The sequence below is a fragment of the Anser anser genome (genome assembly GCF_964211835.1).
Source record: "Anser anser genome assembly, chromosome: 2".
NCBI lineage: Eukaryota > Metazoa > Chordata > Aves > Anseriformes > Anatidae > Anser > Anser anser.
In genome coordinates this window covers 115795237-115813477 of record NC_139721.1, presented here as the reverse complement: position 1 = coordinate 115813477, position 18241 = coordinate 115795237, and positions in this window count along the sequence as shown.

The following is an 18241-nucleotide window of genomic DNA, read 5'->3' as shown; positions in this document are numbered from 1 at the left end:
CACCCCACAGAAGCCTTATTTTCTTGGCAGCAACAGCATTTCCCTCCCCAGTTAGCTCACTGTCCTTTTGATGCCACTTGCCTGCTGTTTGGAGACCAGATACATCTAGGTGTGTGTGTGTACACATACAGACACTACATAAGATTCAGAGGAAGAGTCTAGAAGTGACAAGAGACGTTTATACACTGACATCGGCACTGTCTTCCTTCTGCACCTCCGTGAAAGCCTCAGTGCACAGATGACTGAATTAGGCTATGTCTAAGTCAAAATACTTAACAAATATTAATTAAATAAACCTTCCTCCCATCTCAATTAGATCTGTGCTTTTTGTCTGTAAGGATGGAAACTCAGATGACTTGCCAGAGTCAGAAAGCAGAGCGGTGATATGTTCTCCCAGCTCCCCATCCCATGCAAACCTGTTCTTCCTTCCAGACAGGCTGGGTATGTTTACCAAGTCTGTCTTTGTTTTCGCTCACCTTCCATCCCCACAGGGAGCCCTCAAGCACGTATTTGTTTGCACTTTGAACCTGTGCTTGCTTGCACGGAGATGCTTTAGCTCAAGCTGGGACCTGACTGCTTTAGGGGAGACAGAGACGAGATTGCCTGAGTGTCAGTAATGCTCCAGTGCCTTTGTCTGCAATTCCCCCCATCCACTCCAGTGATCCAAGTTCTCCTGCAGTTGATACCAACAAGCAGGAAGGAATCCTACAGAGGTTCAGAGCAACACATGTGCATCCCATACACCCATGGGCAAGTGCAAAATAGTACGATGAGACTGATGTGGACTGAATTTTGCTTTCAACCAGCAGAAATAGCAAAAGCCTTCATGCATATTCTAATGTATACCATGAATATTTCTGAATGTAAGGATGTTTATTATGTCAGATTTAGCTTTGGGAGGAGTCTTGCATCCTATAAATATTAGGTTACCAAAAATGCTGATGTATGCATGTGTGTAAATACGTATGTCTGGCTCTCTGTGAAAAATAATAGCCTGGGATGGACAGACAGATAGGTGACTAGCTAGTTAGCTGTATGCATCCTTAAATGGAAAAAAAAAAAAAAAAAATGGGGGCTGCTCCTAGGGGTTGCTCCTACCTGTGCTGGATCCAGGCTATGGGATTAGGAGAGCCACCATGGCTTTGAGAGACCATGGTGCTACTCCAGCCCCATAGAGAAAACCAAGCCAATGTCAGGAGCAGGGAGCTGATCTCAGTCCAAATCCACTCTTCAGTTAGTAGACCAAGACTAACTCTATTTGGTCAGAAATCTCCACATTGCACAGAGCTGTCTGCCTGTGGGATTTGTGCTAGCTTGATGAAGGGGTTGGCTCCTATCCTCAGCTGAACTCTCATGGTTCAAAGTTGTGCTGGTTTTTCTGTGTCCTTTGGGGTGAAAAATGTCTTGCAGCTGCTGCTTATAATTATTTCCCCTATGTTTCAACATTCTCCAGATGAATGTCACTCGAAGCAGTGCTCTGAGAGACTGCAATCATGATTGCCAATAGCCAACATCCAGACTAAAAATAAAAAGCCACAGCATGGGACTGAGAGAGAGGCAATACAAACTCTGGCAAAATTCAGCCATTTCTGGAAAGAAAAGGCTTCACCCCTCCAGTCCTGTCTTCTCCATGCTGAAAGGAGCTTCCATCTAAAAGCACCCTCTTCCAATGCCATCAAGATGGCATGTAGAAGGCACTAGGTGAGCTGACTGTGTTTTAAGTTCCCAGTTCCCCTCCCCCTTGGAGGATTTTGGGGAGCTCTTACCGAATACTTTTTTTTGACCAAGAGCTAGCAGATCATCTTTTTTTTTTTTTTTTTTTTCCCTCTGCTTTCACCAGCTACCTTCTGTGGAGGTGGATTAGGCTTAAAGGATCCAATCTGAAGAAGAGGAGGAAACTTAAAGATATTTTCTGGGAGAGAGCCTCAGTCCCTGACTCCCAGGAGGGTGGGAGAGCTGCTGAGGATGATGCTCCCAGGAGGATTGGGGTGTGGGTGCGCAGCACAAAGCTGCTGCAGGGTCAGGACCAGCCAGGCTGCACACCTGGGTACCATGTAATGCCGGCTGTTTGGACCAAGCATTCAGGATGCCTTCCCTTGTACCTTGCACTCAGCCAGCCTGACAGGAAGAAAATTCCAGCAAACTTGCAAGGTGTCCCAAGTTGCTCAGCACTGCAACTCCAGAACTGAGCCCTCAGGGTTTTCCCTGGTATATCAATTTTTGCATTTTATACCCAAGAAGGCCTGAAATGTTTATTTTCTTCCTGATTAGTACTTAACACACAAGGAGAACCTGTTAATTTGCCACACTGACCTCACCCAGAGCAGGGTCTTGAGATTGATACTTTAAATGCACACATACTTGGGCTAAGTGGAAGTAGTTTGTGGTAGCAGATCCACCAGTCCACTGCAGAGTTAGGGCAGATCCTAGCCCTGCTCCAAAAACCTTCCCGAATTTTGCATGGAGAAACCTTGGAAAAAGAAGACACTCAACACTCTAAAAAATAGTGTAACACTCTACCGTTGTGAAAATAAATAAAAGGCCACATCTTTGAACAGCGGTGGTGAGATATTTTATTTGCACTCATTTACCCCATGCCTGGGAGACATGAATTCTCAATCACTATTGCTACACAGTATTAAATGGGAAATAAAGTGCTTCGTGAGAATGATCATAATAGTTTCAAAACAGACTCTAAACACCCAGTTGAGAAAACATAGTACAGCTTTTGAAAAGAAAACGTGGCTTAAGAAGGGAATGAGAAAGACTCTAGCTCTTACTTCACATTCTTGCAAGTTTCTCAAGCTCTCCCACCCAGTCTGCTCCATCCTGGGCACATTGTTTCCCTGGTGTCTTGCTCCTTCCATGTAGGACTGATCCAGGCAGGAGAACCACAAATCCTGGTGCATTTTCATCTAGCTGAAAGGATCCCCAGTTAAAACCACAGCACTCAGGCTTGTTTGATAACTTGTCTGTCCCACTGTTTTTTAAGAGGTTACAGAACTATAAAAATGTTTTTCAGGGGAGGATTTAACTGCCAAGAAGAAGCAGCTGATGTTATATTATTAGACTCAAGACTAGAAAGAATAGAGTCTAGACATTCTCTTATTAAAAAAAAATAATAAGAATTGTTACTTGGCATTTCTTCTCTGTGCTGTACAGTGATAAATATGAACAATGTGTCTAATATCTCAAGTCAAGACAGTCCCACCTTCAGCTTTCTGCTCCCTGAGATGTTCTATATGGGTCAACACATTTGACGATGTGTGTCCTGGAAAAAAAAGCTGAAGATAGTATTCACAAAGTTTATAAATGTTTTACAAGAGGCTCCCTCTTCACTTAAAAATAAGACATGGGGATTTCAGACACAGGCAGGAGAAGAAAGAAAGTGTCATGGCTGAGTTAGGGAAGGAAGGGAAAAACTTTTCTTCTTTATTTGATCTTATAAAAGCTCCTCTTCTTGATGGTCTTTGATGCGCAATACCTATGAAGAGCTTTCTTGCATATACATCTGGCTGCAGGTTGGTGGGCCTGTGTGAGTCATGGGAATCAGGATAATTGGATTTGTGTTAGAAGAAATAATGGTGATTTTCTTGAAGAGGTGGGGACTCCAGTTCATATTTCTGGTCAGATGAAGGCAACAGAAAGGAGGTGAAGGGGAACGGCAGAGCCCTTCCTTACCTGTTCCCAATGGAGGCAGCATCTACAACACCTTTTCCTACCGAGCACAGCACACGTGGGATTTAAGAAGATCCCATTTCCAAAGAAATGAAAATCTATGAGAAGCAAAGACAAAATAATCCATGATACACCCCCAACAGGCCCAGACCCAGCAGAGCTTTTGGGTTTCTAACTTCTGTTTGAAGGTTAGGTGAAGGAGTCCTGACCAAGAAGGCCTCGAGAGACAAAAGTTCACTGCACCTGTGACACTGATGACTTCCAAACAGCATCACAGCACAACCACCGAGCCAAAAGACATGAGGTAGGGGTGGTCATGGGCTGATCCAAGTAGAAAGAAATGGGAGCCCTCCTAAGACAAAAATATGTGGGGAAGACTCAGGAGAAGCAAAATTTACCTTAATGACCCTAGCTCTGCTTATTTAATGACACTGGAGCCACACAAATCATTATTCCATCCCCCAACGATCTAGCAAGCACACAGCGTTTGATGCCCACCTCCAATCAGATTTGGATACATTTTTTTCATGATGAAGAGTTTGTTGCTCCACATAAGTAGCTTACTTCCTTGTAAATGCTCCAAAAGAGACTGTTCAAGGTAGAGCTGTCACAGGTTGATTTTTAGGCTGTTTGACTATGTCCTAACTTACGCTCGCCAGACTAGATGACTATCAAATCTTAAAGCAACCAGTGTTTCCAGTCATGTTTTATCCTAGAACATGGCTATCAGCTCATATCTATGCCTTATTTACACAAGAATCTAAAATCATGCATGCAAATGTATGCTAAATCCCTTCGCTAAAAAAAAAGAAAAAGTGTCAACATATATTAAAACACTGTCATCTTGTCCAAAATATTCAGCAGCTTTTAACTGCAGCATGATCCACGGTAGTTTCCGAACCGAGGGAGATGAGCCAAAGCAGCACACATAGGATGGCTGTGGCGGGTTTCACCAGAAGGCACCATAACACATCTCCCATTTTTTTCCCTGTGAAGGCACAGCCAGTTGTGCAGTCCCACGAGGACACGCCATGCTAGTGTCCGCTCCTGGCATGCCAGGTGGAGCACGGAGGCTCCCATGGCAAGAGGAGGAGGTGCCAGAGAAGCAGGAAATTCTGCTTTCTGGAGCGTTTTCTAATTAACACTCTTTCTGGAGGCAGAGCACATAATCCCAGGGTTCAGGACTGACCTGATTACTGGAGGAAGGCGATGCATACCCCTGGTTGCCCGCTGTTTTCCCTGCTCTGGAATATGCTTATTACATGCTCACGTAGCCAGACTGCACCACTTCTCACCAGGAAATGAGCCAGCAGGCTCGGAGAAGTGCCTCTGCCCAGCCAGTGGTGCTGGACAGGGTGCCCGTACCCGAGCATCACAGTCACATAATCATAAGTACAGGTGCCAGAGGTGAGCATGGCACTCTGCCAACACCCCTGCAAGTGCTCCAAAGGCCAGGACCTGCTCAGGATGAGCTACTGCCAGCAGCTGGGTTCAGCTCCAGTGCAAAGGAGCCCTCACTCCTACCAGCGCCGCAATGAACAAAACAAACCCACCCTGCTCCAGAGGTCTTGTCCTGGTGACCAGGTTTCACCATATCTGCCTGATCCCTCCGATAACGTCTCCAAGCAAGGCACTCACAGCAGCACCAGCATATAAGGACAAGCGCTGCAGAGCCCTTCCTCCTGGCAGAGAAAGTTCCGGGATGCTGAAAATGTAGCCAGAGGAGGCCGTGCACATCTTATCTGGGATGCCAGAGCGTTGCCTTCACGAGCCCTGCATTATCAGAAAAGAGGCTATTTTTGGCTTCTTAGCTCACCCTCTGGAGCTGTGGGTGACTGGTGCTGCAGGAGCTCACTGAGGAGTCAAGAGATAGAGGCTGCAGCAGAGCGGCTGGGGATCTGGGGAACGTGGGGTCACCCTGCATCTGCGCCAGCTCCTCTGCACACTGCCAGCAGCAAAGCAGGACAGCCTCGGTGCAATGAGACAGGTGCCGTTGCTTTACAATAATTTAAAGCTTTTTTTTTTTTTTTTTTTTGCCTAACCTGCTAAGCTACTGACTTATCTATTTTAGAGAGGGAATGCAGTGGGGACAAATAGACATAGATGATATTATTTTACTACCAGGATTATTTTAATATAGGGAATAAAAATCAATTCTGTTTAAAATGTCAGTAACTTACCACATTTTTATGCACACTGAACTTAAAAAAAAAAAAACGCCCCCAGTTAAAGCAATAATTTATTCTTTGACAACAGGAAACAGCTGATAAAAGAAAACCTCTTTTGTTTTGGATTTACAGATCATTTCCCATGTCTTATGTTTGCTTTGGCTGTCTCCCTAGTATCCGCTGGTAGAAATGAGAAGGAGGGGAAGGCATGGGTGTTGCTTAAAACACAGGACCCCCAAATGCAGTTGTTCTCTGCATAAAGGTAGCAAGGATCCTCCTGCACCCTTACCCTTCTCCCCTGGACTATTTAAAGCTAACTCTATAAAGCTACTGTCCTAGCAGAGGTCCAGAAACTCTCTGGAAGAAAAATCACTAATGTCCAGGGAACAGACAGGCTAGGAAGTCCATAGTCTGGAGACAGGAAAAAATAAAAGTAAAAAAATTAACCTAAATAAACCAGTACGCAACTTCTCCTGTGTGTTACTGTGCAAGCCTTTTGTGCTTGGCTGGTATTTCTGTTTCCTAAAGGAAGCACTCCTCAGTGACCGTCATACTCGTGTCATTGGCAGTCTGACCTCCCTTTCCTTAAGAGTATTTTGTCTTGTGCACATCCCTACCTCGCTGTAAGGCCAAGTAAGGCCTTGGAGTTGTCCCTTCATTGGGTAAGAAACCAAAGTGTGAGGGATTTCTCTCACCACGTGCTGAAGCTCTACCTGAGATCCCTGCTCCTGGCACTGGGCACATAAGGCAGACCAGCACCCAGGAAGCCTGGAGACCATTGCCTTATAAAGGACACATGAAGGAAGGGAAAAAGGTTTCCTTGTCTCCCTTTCAAACAGCGAGGTTTTGAGATTGCTTTCTGTTTGGTTCTTACCTGAGGAGCAGCAGGACTACTAAGTCTTGCATTTGTGTTTTTGTTCTTTCATTTTCCTTGGAGAACTCTCCAGAGGCCTCAGAGATGGCAAAAAGCAGGGTATTGGATCTCTTCCATCTGATATTTCTTGCAGGCCAGAGAAGGGCTGAGGAACCCGAAAGCCTGTCTGTTCTTCCTGGTTCTCAAGCAGGTCTTGAAAAACCTATGGCCTTTATGTACAGACAGGAACCACCAAAAGGTTCTGCTAAAACATTTCGATTTTCCAGGCTTCAGGGATTATGAATAGTGCGATGATGATAAAATAACTGCACTATGTATTTAAAATTGGCTGAGATTTCCACTGTAGACCTTAAACACAATGCTAAATAGGGCAAACAAAAATAGCTGTTACTTTGACAAGTGCTTATTTAAAGCCTGTTTTGTCAGCATTGCTGCCCTGGTTATGACAGGGAAGTTGTCTAGAAATTGCATAATTACCAATATTAAGCATAAAAGCAAAAACAGCACCGCACAATTCAGTAATGGAGCAGGTCACGTTTGCCATGGCAGTTGCAGCCTTTAGGAGGGCTGCAGCAACTTCATCTCAAACCATGGCCTGAGGAAAACACGGTGCTGCTGCTCCTCATCTGCTGACAGCCCAGGGGGCTGCTCTGCTCTCAGCACTCAGGTTGCTGGGCCAGGAGAGGTGATAAAGACCTTCAGTATGAGTGGGGACTAGAGAGCAAAGGGAGAAACAGTCCAAGAACGTTAGAAGCTCCTTTTTGCACATCTTAAAATTTGTAACAAGTTCAACACTTGAACGTCTGTGGGATAAAAGAAAATATTTGGTTCTTTTCCGCTCCTTCTGCTTTCCCTTCCCTTGACTTTCCTCACAGTGGAAAGGAGTTAACACAAGATGACCAGCTCAGTTTTTTTTTTTTTTTTTTAATCAGGGGCTTGGCTTCACAGTCTTTGTGCTGCTTAAGTCTCACTCATCTTCCTTCCCATCTCCAGCAGCACCTTCAGATGGCTCGGCCTCCTGTTTTCCATCAGCTCAGCAGCTCACTCGAAGGGCCTATCAATGTGATTGTTTTTGCAGTTAAACTGAAGAGAGAAGCACTGCAGCCAGCTCCTCACCACCTTCCTCCGCACCCCTTTCCCTCCCAGAGTTTACTGCATGCACTAAGGCAGGTTTCTGCCAACAAACACTGGTTACACTTGTACTTGATGTGAATGTGAGCTTGGTATTGATCCACTCTGCACCTCAGCCCGGTTCATTTACTTTCAGGAAAACACAGGGAAATGAGCAGGGAGCTCTGGCCTGCTTTGTTGGCCAAGCCTATAAGTCTGCAAGTGCAATGTTTCCCTCGATGGAAGCTCTGGGTGCTGAGGCAGGCGCACTGGAAGTGACAGGTCTGCATTTAGCATCCACCAGTGAAAAACCTGCTTTACCTGGCTTGGTCAGCATCACATGTGGATGCAGTGGCAGGAGGAGGTATGCCATCCAGTAGTCAAATTCCTAAGGCACCATGTAATCCTCTCTCTTCTTGTAACCCGCTGCCATATGTGCTACATGTCTTTCAGCTACAGGAGCTCTTGGGGTGAGGACCCTACCGCCGCGGGCTTTCTTCATAATACAGTCTTCATTAATTTTTACAGCAGAATCATCCTGTGCACTACATGAGGATGGGGACTTAGGGAAAAAAATTACCACCATCATTTAATTAAAGATGTACCATAATAATAAAACCTGCACAAAGGGACTGGCATAGCATTACAAAGAAACCTTAATTGTGGAATTCTTTCTGTTTGACTTTCAGTATGATTTTGCTGTCTCAACACAACCTTTTTAACAGCTTTGGCATGTCATTTCCTATTTTCAAATAATAATAATAGTAATGCAGAAAGAGTGAAGCGTTATCATTCAGCTTCGCACCGACACCCGTATGTGTCAGCAACAAAGCTGGACTCTTCTATCCAAAACTCTTCTCACCGGACCTAAAGGATTAACTGATAGAAATGGCTGTTTGCACTGTAGCATGCTCGCAACAAGCCAAGTATGAGGGGAGTTTGGTTAAAACATGCTCATCTGTGGTGAGCTTGTGCAAACTGCAACTTTCCAGATGTCTAAAAATTGGGTATGTTTTCATTGACAGCATAGTGACATCAGACTTTCAGTCCCTGCTTCAAACAAGGAGTAGTGCCGATGCTTTCTAAAGATAAAGTTGCCAGCCTTTTCTTTTTTCGTGGGTGAAAACCTTTTTTTTTTTTTTTCCTTATGTTTAAGAGAACTGAAATGTTTCAGCTGAAACTAGCAATGAAAAGAAAACAACAAGCCATCCTTCAGAAGACATCTACAAAGACAATTTCACACCGAACAGCCAAAGCTTGATGGAAGTTACACAAAGCTAAAAACAGGACCTTCTCACCTAAACACTGGGTATCTTCAATAGCCAACAGCACTCCCCAGTTGCTCAGGTTTCCCTTGGAAGACAGAGGATAATCATCCTTACTGCTTTCAGCAAGTTAGCATCCTTTTAGACCTACTGCTGAAAAGGAAGAAATTGTCACTGTCATCACTATTGTTGTCATCATCATCATTGTCATCATCATCATCATCAATCCCATCTACTGTGATTATTAATGTTATTTGGAAGGAAAAATAGGCCTTGTTCACACACAGGATTTTATAGAATCATAGAATTACACAATGGTTTGGGTTGGAAGAGGCCTTAAAGATGACCTCGTTCCAACCCCCCTGCCATGGGCAGGGACACATCCCACTACACCAGGTTGCCCAAAGCCCCATCCAGCCTGGCCTGGAACATTTCCAGGGACTGGGCATTCACAGGGAATGACTTCCCAGCAATGAGCCTATATACTACATCCCATACGTAAGAGCTAAGTTTCCCTTTTTGGCTGGGCTGACAACCGTGTCGCAGTCAAGGCTTTATCACACAGACAGCACTTGAGAGGCAGCTGACGGTCCTGGTAAGTGTGATACAGGACTGATGGGCCAGGCATGAACGTGGGGTTCATCCTGTGAGCTTAAATCTCCTGACAGCTTGGCATGACCTTGACAATACTGTGAAAAACAAATACGTGTATTTGCAAAGATGCTCTTCAAATCTTGAGTTGGAGCCTTGCAAATCACAAGCTGGTAGCAGAGGTAGTGCAAAAATGCCATTCTGGGGGAAGGAGAGCTAGCTTTTGGGCAGAGAGGGCTGGTGACCGCCAGGCAGGGGTATGTGAGCAATCCAACGGTTCAGCAGGCCAGGACAGAAATGCTGGCACGGGACACCAAGAGCTTACAGGAAGGGGAAGGCAGACCTTTTCAACTTCACACTGACTCGCTTTAGGAAAGCAGCCAGGTAGCGGCTGGGCGAGGCGTTGGGACTGCCTCCTGCCCTATGTCCCCACAGCACACTTGGGAGGCTAGGAGCAGTGGTGCAACATGGGCATGGGCAGCACGACCTGCAGCTGGGTGCTGTCAGCACCCCCACATGCTGGTGTGGATGGTTGTGTGGGATGCAGACCACTGCAAACCCTCTGTTTCTGCCAGCATCCTCAATGCATGCCACTGAACGATTTTTTTCCTGCCACTTTTTTTCCTCCTGTAAAGAAACCCCAAAGTGTGTGCAAGTAATGCAGCAGCACAAAGCACCTGGGAAGCAACATGGTCACATGCACATAGATTATTAACAAACATATCTAACTCTGTGTCCAACCAAGCAGACCGTGTATTTTTGCAGCTACACAGGTCCCCTACTTTCTTTATAGTACTTTTAAACTCCACAGAACAGAGCAAAACTTCTCAAGTTCACACTCCTTGACACTGTTGTCAGCTTATTTCCACTAAAACGAATGCCGAATATTATGAAACGGCTCTGGAATGCTGGACGTAAAGGGAGATTTCCTTTTTTCCCCCTTCAGCTGAAATATCTTTTGGCAATAAATCCCCACCGGAAATGTGTTTTCCCTGATTCCCCGGCTTAATTAGCTCAAACAATGTAAGATATGTAACACTGACCACCATGGGAAACCTGATAACAAAGCACAGTGATACAATGTGAGCCTTTCAAACAGATGCAGCCAGTGCTGCGCTGAGACAAAAGCAGCTTCAGTGCTGTGCTGAGCTTTTTCTTCCTTCACTGCTGCAGAAGACACGAGCAGTACGGTAAGGAAAGTTAGACTCTGCCATGTTTTTCCCCTGTATTGACCTAAAATTGCCTGTTCCTCTGTAGACCACAGGTTGCACATTAGTGTTTTCACCAAGGAGGAGGCAGAAGCCAAGGCCGCAGCACCTCAGTGCTCAGAAAGCATTTGCTGCTACTGCCATAGGGAAAACTATGTGAAAACTGACCCCAAAACAGCTCCATGTGGCAATGAGCAGTGCTCCTGGTCAGTGAGGCTGCCTGACTTCACGTGCCGCTTTCTGAGATGGCTGCGGCTGCGGTCTCCTTGGGATTTCTTCCCCGGGCTGTATCTGGAGCAGCCCGACCCCTCTGCCCTGTTTGAGCACTCGATCCCACCCTCCAGCAATGGTCTGTGCAGTGGGAGGCTGAGCCAGAAGGATGTGCTGACTCCACTTGAGAATACTCCTTTCCTTCATGCCTCTCCTTGCTGTGTTACTGCTAGCAGGGAGGCTTCACCCGTGCCAGGCCCTGCTTGGTCCTGGAGTACTGCAGTAGCAGCAGAACTGAAGGAAGGGCAGTGGATCGGGACCATGAGCAGCGGGTGAGCAAGGGCAATGGTGCTGCAAGGGTTAGCAGTGTCACTGGTGGTGGTAGGAGTGAGAAAAACAGCCTCTCCTGCAGAACTGGGACCCCACTGGTGTCAGACCAAAATGTGCCATTGGGGTCTGAATTGGTGCCTAGAACATGGATAGTCCCAGTGTATGTTAAAGCTTCTTTCCCCCAGTACTGTTAAATAAGCAAGAAGAGAAGAGATGCAATATGCTTTTGCCTATTTTTCCATTTTACAATATAATAATTTACAATATTTAAGGTTTATATATATTTGCAGGTTTCCTTTTTTTTTTTTTTTGCTTTCATTATAAACCTTGAGTTGTGGACATGAGAGCACTGACATTATATGTCACGGGGAGACAGGTAGGGAAGTGCAAGTAATCATGGTTAGGAGCAGGGATTTCCTAGTCAGAGCATTTCATTTGTTGCCTCTTTTGGTTTTGTCATTACCTGTGTAACCCAAATGCCTTGCAGGAGGGCAGTGAAACAACTGTGGCCAGGTCCAGCCGAGAGCTTTGTTGACTCATCAATGTCCATCAGGGACATGAAACCGGTCGGAGAGCCGACCTCCATCCACGCCAGGCACACCAGCAGGGCTGTGCTTTACCGGCTTGACTTGTTCCACCCATGCACGGGGCCAGAAGCACACTGCTGCTTATGGGAGTATGCCCTACCATCATGCCCTGCCCAGGCACACCACGGGCTTCAGAAAGGTGAGAAAGCTCTAAATCCAGAATTTCTCCAGGAAGGCCTCCAGACAAAACAAAAAAACAACAAATCAAGCCAGCTCAGGGTCTAATTATTTGCATATTTCTAATATAATATAAAATGGAGATAAGAAAGACCAACTGCAGTCCTTTTGGACTTCTCTGTTCATAGGTCCAAAAAGAACCAAAAGGTCATGGGCTCACTTTTCTTCTACTTTTCTTCTGTGGGTCACCCTTAAGGCACACATGTCATCGGTGCACCACAAAGCCCCATGCAAAAGGTCCCATCTGATCCACCTCTATAGGTGGCTATCTCTTTTTGGCATCTCTGGTCATCACCTTTGTACTACAAGGCCAGTTGCAATCTGACTGATCTGTGTTAAACAAATTAGGTTCATCCCTCTGGCTCTGCTAAGACTCAAGTGTAGCCCTCAGCTGGATAATGCACAGACACTCCAGATGTATTTATATTAATGTAATTATAGATAGACCAATATTGAAATGGCCAATCTGCACTGTAGGCAAAATAAACAAATGCTTCTTTGGTGATCAGTGCATCATGCTATTTTTTTTATTATTATTTTTTAATTACAGCCTGCATGCTAACCATACTTAGAAAAGGTGGAAGCCTTAGTTCTCAGAGACGGTAAATGTTGCTCATTTTCCAATATATCAAAGTGGTAGAGTCTACAGAGTTATACAACAGGTATGAAATTTCAGTCTCATGAAAGTCATTGGCAAAACTGCTGCTAACTTCAGCTGAAATAGCACTTCAGTCTTGGAAGGTGTACGTGTGTATGCAATGAAAAGCATAAGAAGCTTAAGGGAAGAAAAGTAGATGTCAGGAACATGCAGGAGATAATAAAATCTACGAAGTCTATCGCAAGTGCTGGGCAGTCACATGTGTCCCACATGTTTCTCCAAATTAGTCCCATACGTGGATGCAGCATCACTTATAAAAAGACCCCGGTTCATGGAGTCTTATAGAGATGTTATTAAATACTGTTTACTAGGCACAGCTGTGGTTAATTTCTCCCTATATATTCCTTGGTTTCTGCAGAGATTTTAAGATGTTCGTATTACCACAGCAGTTCTGGAAACAAAACTTGCATGAGAGAACAAAGATGCAGAGCTCCTTCTTCATCTACTTTTCCACCCAGGCAACCATGTGCACTGCCAGTAGAATAACACCAAAACCCTGGTTTTATGCAGAAGAGCTGGTGCGAACATTTTCCTTGGTTTGCATCCAGAGGGGATAACAGTCTTCTTGGGATTTGGGTCTGATTGTTCACTGTTTTCTCAAAAAGAGTTCCCCTGGGGCTCTAGCTGAATTTGGTTTGTAACTTCTGAGTCTTGGCATCTGGAGGTCTGCCAAGCCTCTGCCTTTGGGTGATACACGCTCCCTTTTAATGGGAACCTACCACCCCCGCTCCCCACACACACACACGGTTTCGGGTAGGAGGTACCACTTTTTTTTCTGGGAAAATTACTGCTACACAGTCACACTTCAGTTGTGTATGAGCAGTCACTCAGCTGTGGGATGCGTTAGATGTATGGGGCACGCGGCAGCCAGCTGGATGCATCCTGCGCAGCAAAACCTCCGCATCCTATTGCTCACATATGGGTTGGCTCTCTACCTCAAGTTCACTGAGTTCATCTGGGCCCGGCGTGCCTGACGCTGGTGAAACAGCTAACCCTCCAAACCACGGCACAGCACGCCGTCATTGTCACCAGGCTTTCCATGTACTTGGCATGACAGCTCAATTAAACCAAGAATTTCAGCCTGCTGCCTTGTGCTTCATTGGCTTCAGTTCACTTAAACAGACGCCTCCAGAAGGTCAGCTCAGAAAGGTAATGAAACACAAGCCAGAAAAGAAGTGTGCTTGCTTTGGACACTTCATACAGTTCTGCCAACACGGCACAAACACACGCAGGGCAACTTCACCCCAGCCCAGCTCAGGTGGTTGCACAAAGTGGAGAAATGTCAAGAAAGACTTCAGATATCTGCAGAAATAATGGTTTAAAATATGCAAGAAATGGATTCCTAAATTAATAAACGTATACCTGTATTTAGCCACTCCATTACATGATCAGAGGAATTCTGATCGTTTTCTTCTTGAAGTTTGCAGCTGGCTAAAGGAAGACAAACTCATTGAATCATTTTAACTGACTCATGTTATTGGGGAAACTGGAACCTTTTAGTATTTCAGGACTTATGATCTTAAATTTATAGAGAATAGTCAACATGAAGATCTGTTACAGACTTACAAATAATCCTTTTGGAGACACACACACTTTTCTTTGCTTGGTATACTTCTGATTTTTTATTTACCATGCAGCCAGACAAAATATTTGGCTGTCTGGCAGAATGCACAGAGCACTAAACCTACTCAGAAACTGCTCCTCTGGTTACAGTATTATAGTACGGGTGCTGAACGAGGTAGGGGTTGGTGTAGCAAGGAAAGAAGCCTCTCTAAAACCAAAGTGCCTCACTGCATGAAGGTTTCATGTGAGCTGTGACAGTGGGTATAAAATAGCACAGCTTTTTCTCCATGTTCAGAAGCCTTATCCCGTCCCCATGAGATTATGGTCTACCCCTAGGTATATCCCTAGCCCAAAGCCAAGAAATGGCTTTCACAGCACTGAGGAAGAGACTCCACCGATATCGCAGGTAGACAGTCCAAAGTCTCCGAGCTGAACACCCCCAATCTTTCCAAACATCAGAGATATAAATTATGTGGCTCATGACCATGTTATATGCATGTATATCTATTTTCTGCTACTGCTAGCTACCATGTCTTTTAATAATTAAGTAAGCTTTCTACTCTGAAGGGCAATTGATTGTCACAGAAATTATTTTTAATGCATTCACTTTGTAAGTTCCCATCTCCAGGTAACTCTGGGACCACATCCACATTGCTAACAGTCCTATTTTCAAAATTAAGCTTTTTCTCATGCACACTGCATAAGAACAAATACAATCTGCCTCCCATCACACTATGTCAATAAAATTGAGGCTGTAGGATGATGCCAGACCACACATTTGTGGAAACATTTAAGCATTTTCTTAGCTCCCTTGGATTGCCTTGAAATTTGAGCTTGTGCTTAAAATCCTTTGCACCATTGCCTTCTTGGAGGTCAAAGTATTAACAGGGAAAGTAGCCAGAGAGCAGTACTGAACTAACAAGTCTTACACACTGCACTAAAAACACTGGTAAATCACAAAGTCCTTCACAGATTTCTTTTAACTAATGAACCAAATCTTGCCCTTATTTTTGCCAGTTGACATTTTGACCAGCTCATGGTCCCAAGATACTGAAGAGAAAAACTGAAGAACAGAGCTGATGAGATTCAGGGCCCTGAGCCTGTAAGGTACTCCCTTGCCAGCAGAGGTTAAACCCCAACAATATCTCAGCGTGGACTGAAAGATGTGCCTGTGCAAGCTCCACTTCCCCAGATCAGATCTGAAACCTCTGCAGGAGTCACTGCCTTGTGGCATTATACTGATGTCAGCAGACAGCAACTTTAAATAAAGTAGGGCTCTCATTCACATTCATTGAGTAAATGTTGTTATTGCCTCCCAGCTGTTTGTTACCACCCGTCTGCAGGCCTACGAGCTCCTGACAACAAAGTCAACAGCAGGGAACTGGTGTCTGAGCCTCAGCCATTGTAATTTAGGCACTGCAAAGTCTAGTATCTTAACACTAACCCTCCCTTTTAGTGGCTTGAACACACACGCAATGAGGCACAGACCGAGCTGTGGGTACATGCTCCCCACTACTGCTTCTGTCCCAGAGGGGTAATCATCTAGTGCCAAAGTCAGGTAGGGGAACAAAACAATGTATAAGAGGCAAGCGAATACACCACCCACTGCCACTTAGTGATAAATAAGCATGTGATCTGGGCTCCACATCAGTACCCAACAGATAGCCTCCCCATCCTCCTGGATGTCCTGGGTGTCCAGCCAAGCCCCCTTGTTGGGCCAGGCTCCCAGAGCTCTGCTGTGAGCCATGTGGCTTCTTGCCACAGCACCAACCACTGAAGACAAAGCCAAATCCAGTGAAGACCACATCCAGAGGCTGATTTCCTTGTCCTGCAAGATGTGCTGCCCAGGCCATCTTGGTGGCTCCCACTCCTCAGATGGTTCAAGCTAAGATGTGGTGGTCCCCATCCTCTGTCTGAGCCTGCTCCCATGCTCTTCCAGGTCCTCAACCATCCATGACATCCACGGCAGCACACCCCTGCATTTGCAAGCACCAGGCTTGCTCTTTAAGGAGTGTTATGGCAACTGCTTTAAACAATGTAAACTTAGGTCAAATGTTTCTTTTTTATGGTCCAAAATCACATCTTACAATGACACTGACGTACCTTTTGAAGCCATACCTCATACTACCTACAGCCATACCTCTAAGCCAGAATGATACAGAGTGCTTCTGCTACGAACTAAAACATCATAGCAGTGATCTCTTATTTGGATTTTAAACGTTCTTTCCATTTCCCTAAATCAACCTTGGATTTTTATTCCATTATTATAGTTTTATTATTACAATGTACTTTTATTATTGCTGTTAATTATTACTTAGCTCTATTGATTATTAGGTTCATCACTGCATGGAAACTTCCGTGTTAGATCTGGCTTGGATAAATATCAAAAGATTTGGATACTTTTCCAAAAGTTTTGAATATGCAAAATTGTCTATATTCCTGGAAAGGAGTGGAATTTAGCATATGAAAGAGCAAGAAACAGACAAAGTAGGGCAAATTAAAGGACAGACTTGAGTACCTCCCATCTCTGGGAGAATTTTCTTAAAAATGAGACACAGCATCCTAGCGAGTCTGATTCTGCATTAGCTTGGCATTTGTTGTGTTAATTTAAAAGGTTTTTGCTGTATCATTACCCTTTATTATCAGGCTTTCTGTAATGGTCAGTGTTATATATCTCAAACCACACGAGCTAATTAAGCCAGGAACTGCAATTTTTGGAGTGATATAACAGATTGTTCCCACAATAACATTCCCACAGTGTTTCATCATCTCAGACTCTGACTGTACTTAGAGAAAAAGAAAAGTAAATTCATTTTTGGAACTGGGTCTAGCTTAAACCTTTACCCAGATATCCGTGTGAGGCCTTCTCTATAGAAAAAAATGTTGGGGAGGAAAGTGGACAAGGGAGCAGCTCTCCACCCTACTTGGGCTTGAATTGGACATGAGTTGGGTTTGGACAGACCACGGTCAGTCCAGGTCCAGCCGAACTCAATTCCGTCACAGTGGACTGGAACCTAATGGAGCACTTGGCTGAGGACATGGGGATACCCCATGAAACACTGAAGACGCCATTAGTGAAAAACAAGTCTGAAGGTATCCATACACATGTAGTCTTGCACTTGTGTGAGGATGGAGGTGTGAGATGGGCTGGATAAATGAAGAAATGTGAATTGTCCTGAACAATGAAAACTCTTAAACCTAACTGTCCTGTCAACCTGGGTAATACTGTCTTGTGGCTACCCCTGGAAAAGGAAGGAACGTACATCTGTGTCATAAGATTTCACCCAAAATTTACCAACATCTAGCATAATATATGTGTAGCTATGCAATTTCCCTGCAAACTCTAGATTTTTCTGTTATTTCTGCACTGGAATGTCAAGTAATTAACAGCACCATCCACCAGAGGATAAATGTTTATTTCACCAAATGCTTGAGCAGAACTGACATCAATTGACCATGTCAAATACCCCATAGCTTCTCTAGCTTTTTCTTTTAACATTTGATTATTAATGCTGTGGAATGCTCCTTAACGGGTGATGTGTGCATAGAGATTATAAGCAGTCACGGTGTGGTTTGCTTGCTGCTAATTCAGTTGTCTCCTTCAAGTGAATTTACATCCTTCCATCTTCATATAATGCCTTTGCATAGGAAATTAGGACATGTATCAGTTTGATTACGTGAGGAAAGGCAATCCAATATAGTGAATTAATCTGAAGTAGAAGAAACTTTGGTGCCAGAAACATCTCTGTCTTCTGTAATGGAGCTGAAACCTGGATTATTTGTGTTTCAATATATCCAGGCAAAGCAGCAAGCTGTGTTCAG